Source organism: Chionomys nivalis, chromosome X (assembly GCF_950005125.1).
Source record: "Chionomys nivalis chromosome X, mChiNiv1.1, whole genome shotgun sequence".
Classification (NCBI taxonomy): Eukaryota; Metazoa; Chordata; class Mammalia; order Rodentia; family Cricetidae; genus Chionomys; species Chionomys nivalis.
In genome coordinates, this window is record NC_080112.1 from 21,107,404 (window position 1) to 21,115,418 (window position 8,015).

At 41.8% G+C, this 8,015-nt stretch overlaps 1 protein-coding gene across 3 annotated transcripts in view; it reads right to left on the minus strand.

Annotated features, from left to right (window-relative positions):
* Nucleotides 1–7,632, minus strand: part of Wnk3 (WNK lysine deficient protein kinase 3) — a 135,030-nt gene extending 127,398 nt beyond the window's left edge. For all 3 annotated transcript variants that reach the window (XM_057760117.1, XM_057760116.1, XM_057760115.1), the window contains exon 1: nt 7,519–7,632. The gene's annotated coding sequence lies outside the window, so the exon portion shown is untranslated. The remainder of the gene's footprint in view (nt 1–7,518) is intronic.
* Between the last annotated feature and the right edge of the window lie 383 nt (nt 7,633–8,015).

The following is an 8,015-nucleotide window of genomic DNA, read 5'->3' on the forward strand; positions in this document are numbered from 1 at the left end:
ACAAATATCAGGACCTAAGTTCAGATTCCCCAGCACCCTTGTAAAATAGCTGAGCATGATGGTTACCTGTAACCCCAGCGCAGAGTCAAAACAGGCAGATCCCATGAGCTCACTGGTCTAGTAATTTGGTGAGCAAGAGACCCTGTCTCAAAAACTAAGGTGGAGCACTACAGCAGAAGACACCTGGTATTAATATCTAATCTCAGACACACTGGCATGAGTGAACAGATTTGAACATATATGAATATCTCACATAAAGATATATAAATTAAAAAGTAGGCAAAAAGCATAACATAAGGATTTTTTTAGCTCATCATATGAAGTTGAATCATATAAAAGTTTCCCTGGGGCTGATGTGATGGCTCAATGAGAAAAGGTGTTTGCTTTGCAAGCCTAATGATCTGAGTTCACCTCTCTGAGATCCACATAAAGAAGGAGGAAATCAACTCCATAAAGTTGTCCTCTGACTTACACACACACACACACACACACACACACACACACACACACGCTAATAACAACAATAAAGATTTTTAAAAATATAAACATCTCTCTGACTAATATGAAGCTTTGAGACATCCCCACACAGCAAGTACAACATACAATCTTTACAAATGTAAAGTTTAAAACTTGTAGTCAATTCACATGTAAAAGAAGGGAGGAGAGTTGAGAAGCTATTGGCAATTGATAATTGCTGGGATAGCAGTGTCAGCCATTTTTAATGGCGTGACCCCTGGTAGGCTGACCACACTCCAGGGCAGGCCACACATCCAAAAGTAGTAAGGCAACACAGAATGACTTCATGGGGGAAAAAAGAAAACTCATTGGAGGGAGAGAGTGGTGAGGGTGGATATGAAAGGATTGGAGGAGGAAAGGCCAGTAAATATGATCAACATATATTATATGAAATTCTCAACTAATAAAAATATTTTAAGAAGTTGAGAGCTGGTGGCTAAGAGTACTTACTGCTATTTCAGAGGACCCAGCTTTGGTTACCAGCACCCACATGACAACTCACAATTTTAGGGTATCAAAGCCCCCTTTCTGGCCTCCATAGACACCAGGCATGCATGCAGTACACATATATGCATGCAAGAAAAACACTCATACACATCAAATTTATAAATCTTTTAAAAGAATTGTTCAAGGTCATCCTTGGTTACACAACTTTGAGGCCAGCCTGTGGGGGGAGGGGAGAAAAAAAAGAATGAGCAAATGGCATAAGCAACAAAAGAAATATTGGATAACTGGACTTCATGGTGCTCCAAAACTTCAGTGCCTCCAAACACACTAACTAGATGGCAGACATGGCACATGCCTATGATTCTAGCACTTAGGAGGCTGAGCCTTTGATCAAAAGTGCAAAGCCCTGCCTGGGCTACACAGCAAGACTCTCAAAACAGACAGACAGACAAACAAACAGACAAATAAATAAATACTAAAATTCTTCAATCAACCAAAGTACAAAAAAAAAAAACCAGGGCTGAAATATAACTCAGTGGTAGACTACCTATCTAGCATATAAGAGATCTTGCACCATAAAAAAAAAAAAAAAAGACAACTTGGGGCTGGAGGAATGGCTCAGCAGTTAAGAGCACTGACTGATCTTCCAGGGGACCCAGGTTCAATTCCCAGCACCTAAATGGCACCTCACAACTGTCTGTAACTCCAGGATCCAGCACCCTCACACAGACACACATACAGGCAAAACACAAAATAAATAAATAAATAAATAAAAATAAATTTTAAAAAAGAAAATTCATTAACAGAATGGGAGAAATTACTAGCAAAGGATATCACCTAGCAGAGTCTAGTTTCTAGAATATAGTTTTTAAAAACTCTTTTAACTCAGACAAATGCCTCTAATCTTTGTACTTAGAAGGCAGAGGCAGGAGGATATCTGTAAGTTCGAGGCCAGCCTGGTCTACAGAGTGAGTTCCAGGACAGCCAGGGTGGTTACACAGAGAAACCCTGTCTCAAAAAACAAAACAACAACAAAAAACCTTTTTTAACTCAATTTAAAAAAACAGTCAAATTTTAAAACAAAGGTCTTTTACGATATGGCAATGTGGCTAACAGTTACTGTGTTGCAGGTGGCTGAATGAAAGTTCTGGGATAGATCCTCATGACTGATTTCTATCTTTTTCATTTTGAGATAGGGTCACACTGTATCATTGACTGACTTGGAATGGAACTCTCTATGTGGATCAGGCTGGTCTTAAACTCACAGAGATCCACCTGCCTCTTTCTCCTCATTGCTTATCTCAATGGCTTTGCTGGGATTAAAGGCATGAGCCATCACACAGCATAAAACTAATGTTTTACCACCATAAAATTAAAATAAATTTCTACAAACCATCAAAAAAACTCTCTTATAATTCATAAAAAGAGTAACAAGTGTGGGGAGGAGATACCGAAATTGGAATCCATATATATTGAGTATGATAATGTATAATGGCGGCACATCTGTAGAAAATAGTTTGTATGTGATCCATTAATTTCTTTTCTATCTACATACCCAAAATAAGTTAAGATGGGTGCTTAAGAAGAATCTTACAGGTAAATAGTTAAAGCAGCACTACTCACAAAAGTTTAAAGGTGGGTATGAAATGTTTATGAACTCATGAATGGAGTCTTTTAAACTGTGCTATACTCCACAGTAGAATATTTATTACTCAACCATAGAAGGGAATGAGACATGCATACTGGGTAAATATCAAAAACATGCTAAGAGAAACAAGTTGGGCATAAGAGCTGGGGATAGGACTTGTGAGGACCTGAATTTGGTTCTCCAAAACCCAGGTAAAGCCAGATGCTGTAGCATGCATCTGTAATCTCAATATTCCTACAGCAAGTTGGGAAATGGAGACAGGAGAACTTTCAGATGAAATGCAAGATGAAAGGCAAAGACTGAACCCTTAGGTTGTTCTCTGACTTCTGTATGTGTGACATACACACCCACATTCACATAAAACGACATGCTCATACACACACAGTTTGGGGGGCTCAGCAAAGATTTAAAAGAAAAAAGTCCGACATAAGAGGCTTAGGGTTAGTATTATGATTAGAGACTGAGCAAAACCATCCAGACAGATAAATAAGGACCACTAGGTGTTAAGAGGCGGGGAGAATGGAGAGTGAGCACTTACTGAGTAAGTACAGTTTCCTTTCAAGGTGATGAAAACATTTTGGAATTAGATACTAGCTTCAAATACAGTAAAGTTACTTAGTGACAAAGGTGAATGTATACTTTAGCCAGGTGGTGGCGCACGGCTTTAATCTCAGCACTTGGGAGGCAGAGGAAAGCTGATGTGAGTTTCAGTACAGCCTGGTCTACAGAGCTAGTTCCAGGACAGGACAGGTAAGGCACAGAGAAACCCTGTCTTGAAAAACCAAAGAAATAAAAAAGTATACTTTAAAAACGGTTTAAGGCCAGGCCTGAAATCTCAGCAACCTGGGTGAGGTAGGATCATAAATTCAAGGTCTGCCCAGGCTACAAAGTGAGTTCAAGTACACCCTGGGCAACTTACTGAGACCCTCTCTCAAAAAGCTAAGAGGGCTGAGAATGTTGATCAGTAGCAGAATGCTTTCTGGGTATGCACAGGGCTGATAATTCAGTCCTAAGTACCACAAAAAATAAAATGAAATTATTAAAAGGTAAATTTGTTACTGAGTTTTAATCACAATTTAAAAGTATTCATGCTAAAAGATGGCAAAGATATGTTTCATTTCTACTAAGACTTTAAAGGAGCCTGAGTGGGGATATAGTTTCCTGAGAGAGTGTTAAAGTAGCAGGCAGGAGACCGTGGGTTCAATTCCAAACAGTTTCTTTTAAAAGGTAAGGGAGAAGGGCAATAAGAAAGGAAAGATTTATATGGAAGGGAAAAAATGAAAAAAGAAAAACTTTCAGAAGAAATACATATTCATGAAATAAAAGGCATTAAAGGCTCATTTCTACAATAAAACACTCTCAACAACATTTTTCAAACCAAACATCTCATTAGATATTTATAGAACAACTATAAATACAGTACTTATATATGAAACCCAAAAATAAAAATTAGATTAAAAATGGCATCAATACTAATTTCCTAATAAATCCATTTATATATGTCCTTTACACTCATCAAAAATAGTCATTTCCTAACAATATCACAAATTTTATATCTCAAATAAAAATGAGTAAGACACGCTCCTGTGAAAGAATCTTGGCTTTTAGCCAGGAGACCTAAGTATATCTACAAATAGAATTGGATACTTAAAACCAAAATAAGAGACAGAAGGGGTTTCTTTTTTCTTGCTCACAATTCATCCCTCACAGAAAAACATCTACACAGAAATTTAAGCTCTCTACTAATTATTTTTGTTTGGTTTTTCAAGATAGGGTCTCACTAAGTAGTCTTGGCCTTCCTGGAACTCACTCTGTAGACCAGACTGTCCTTGAACTCACAGAGATCCACCTACCTCTGCCTCCAGAGTGCTAGGATTAAAGGTGTGCACCACCACGTCCATCCTCACTAATTAGTTGTAATTCAGGTACCTAACTAGAAATTTGTTACTACTATAACATTTCTTATTTTCTATATTTCTATTATATTTCTTTGCAGTCTTTGGCCTTATTAATTACTGACTAATAATGGACAATTTAGTGAAAACAGAAACTCTTCTGCTTTATAAAGAAAAACTTAAACATCCAATGCCTGAAACACTAAGAAATAATTATGGCAATGAATGTAGACTCGTGATGGAAGCATTAACATTGGTCCAAAGTCAGAAGTGCTTACTTCCTGAGAGAGTGTTAAAGTAGCAGGCAGGAGACCGTGGGTTCAATTCCAAACAGTTTCTTTTAAATCAAGCATTTTGCTTTGTTGTTGTTTTTGTTAGTTTGTTTGCAGTGTTGGTTTTGATATGTGGTCTCACTAAATAACTCTTAGGTGTAGATCAGGCTGTACTAGAACTCACAAACATCCGCCTGCCTCTGTCTCCTAAGTGCTGGGATTAAAGGTACTGTAGCAGCAGCACACCAGACTTACCTATGACCTTTCTACTTTCTTTCAAATATGAGGAAAATACAGAAAGATAGCGTGAAAGAATGTGTAAAGTATGTAGACAATCTAAAGAGGGGCACAGTGGAGCAGGCAGCAAAGGGAAGAAAGGAGGAGCAGAAAGGGCGTTAGGGAACTAAGTCTAGTTCTCTTCAGCCTCAAACCCAGCATCTGATTCCAGCCTTATCTCATCCCACTCTTCAAATACACTTCTATGTTTATATGCCTTTCCACTCCAGGAATATCTAGTTAAAAACTAGGAGACCACCTTCCCTGGAAGAGATGCCCATTTATAAGCTCCCACTGTTCCTTTATATTTCTACTACATTTAATGTGTGCTTGATATATAAATATATATATATATATATGTTGGTATGTACGCATATATAAGTAGTCAAAGAAAAAATTATACTCGTTCCAATTTCGAAACAGACAGAATGCAAAATATGTTCTTAAATTTACATTTCCAAGAACTCAATATATATCAGCAAAACTTGTAAAAATCATCATAAAAAGTTAAAAATTCATAATCATTAATTCTGACCCAGAACAGAATGAAAACACCACAAGACCTTATTAGATGCTAAGTACCAAATTCAGAGAGTAAAATGTCCAAGTAATCTACTGTAATTTAAAGTTACACCAGCTGTAGATGCAGCTCAGAGGTTAGAGGGATGCCTAGCATAGCCAAGGCCCTGGGGTGACTCCTCATCAAAGAAACAGAAACACCAAAAGCAAGTGCCAGTTTTCAAATAAAATAAATTCAAGAATAACCAAAAACATCAGATATCACTATTAAACACTCAAAATCGGATTTTGTGCATTTGGGCTAACATTTAATACAAAGTATTTCTCCCTCGGGCTGACCGGTTTAAATTTAAATTCAACAATCCAAAAAGTTGTAGGCTGTCTAAAAACACCTTGCCTTCTGTGTCATACACTAAGATCTCTTGAAAAGTTCTCTTTATATTAAAACTTAGAAGGCAGAGGCAGGCAGTTTTCTCTGAGTTCCAGGGCCTCCCTAGTTTACAAAGCAAGTTCCAGGTCAATCAGGCCTGCATAGTAAGACCTTGTCTCAAAAAACAGAACAAAACAAAATAGGATTCATGAAAAACGGGTAACAAAGCCTCCAAATATTAGATGCAATCACTATTACACAGATTTTTCACAACTCAAGACTATTAGTTGATTCATACAACTGTCTCAACAGTAACCCTTAAGGAATCACACCTGAAGGCTGAGGCAGGAGGATGAAAGGGAATTCAAGACCAACCTTGGCTACAGGATGAGACCCAGACTGAGAGACAGAAAGATGGGTAGGGGGGGAAAGAGGGAGGGAGGGAGGGAGGGAGGGAAGTGGAGGAGAAGGAGGGCGAGAGGGAGGGAGAGGAGCAAGACACAAAACTCGCACCTCTTTTGAAGCTTAGTCTTGTTTTAACATTGTATCGACTGGCAAGATACAGAGAGACATACACTCTGGGGGTTTCCACCCACATCCCACAATATAAATGTTTCACAGCTCTTAACTAAACAAAACCTCTTTCAGTACAGGGAAAGCACCTCATGACTTTTATCCTAACCCTATCATCCCCTCTCCTCCGGAGCAAGTCAGTCACAGAACACAAACCACACCTCTCAATTCCCTTACACCTAACACAATTTACACAATCAGCCTCCTATATCCCTCACCTATATTTCAGTCCTGTCGACCCCTCTACATCAAATGAACCTCTAAAATTAAGCCTCCTCTTCCCCCAACTCCATTTCCATCAATATAACACACCCAAACCTTGTTGAACATCCCACACCCAAAGCGATTCTCTTAGTAGCCCAATCTCACTTAAATGATCTCTCAGTCCCTTTGTCAACCGTCTCCTGGATCCTCACCTTCCCCGTCTCTTAGTCTTCCATCAGCTGCCAAAGTTACCACCCTCCCCAACAGAAACAGAAAAGAAAAAGAAAAAAAACGCATCTTAACCTCAAATCTGTCCTTCCCCACTTTCCTCCCCTCTTAATTTTCCTCTCCGTACTGGGTCACTTCGACTCAAGCTCTTACAGCCCCAAAACCCGAGTCCGGCCTCGTCCAGTACCTTTGGGTGACCGCACGCACGCACTCTTCCTTGGTCAAGCAGCTCCCCCTCAGCACACACGCACACGCACCCGCACACACACACACACACACACAAGCACACACGCGCGCACGCACACACACTGGGGCGCTTACTCTGAACAGAATGTTGGCTGCCGCTGCCTCCTTCCATTCATCCTGGGCCCATTCATCTCTCAGCCCGATCCCGGACACGCCCCCCGGCCTCCTCCCTCTCAGGGTCCCGGGCTGGCCGGGACCCTCACCTAACCGGAGACGCTGACCGACGGAGAGCGACTCTCTTCACTTCTCCCTCGCTGTATCTCAAGCCTCCGCCAGCCCCCCGACCGGCTACACCGTAGACTAGACACACACACACATATATACCTCCTCCTCTAATGCCTCCTCCGACGCCGCTCACTCCCCTCCTCGGTGTCTCGAGAGCTCGTCGCCGAGTCCTGTGCGCGTGCGTGCGTCTCCCCTCGAGCCCACCGAGCCGGCGGCCGCGGCGAGGGAAAGAGCGGGCGGGGTTAGGGGGAGCAGGGTGCGAGCCCAAGCTCGCGCTCGCCCCGCAGCTGACCGGGCGCACGCGTACTGAAGCCAGAGAATTCGGCTGGACCGGAGAGGGGCGGGGAAGGGAAGGGGAGGGGGGGAAGGAGGGAGGGAGGGAGGGCGAGGGGGGAGGGGCGGAGAAAGCCAACTGAGCAGCCCCAACTCCAAACGGCCCCTGGCACAGCGAGGCGTCCAGAGGCTGGCCGGCAGGCGCATGCGCACGACCTCCCTCCGCACTCAGCGCTGCAAGGTGGATGCCGCGTCGAGGAGAGAGCCTTCTCCCTCGGGCAAAGAGAAGAAGCTCAGCGAGGAGCCACGCAAAACACCTCCTG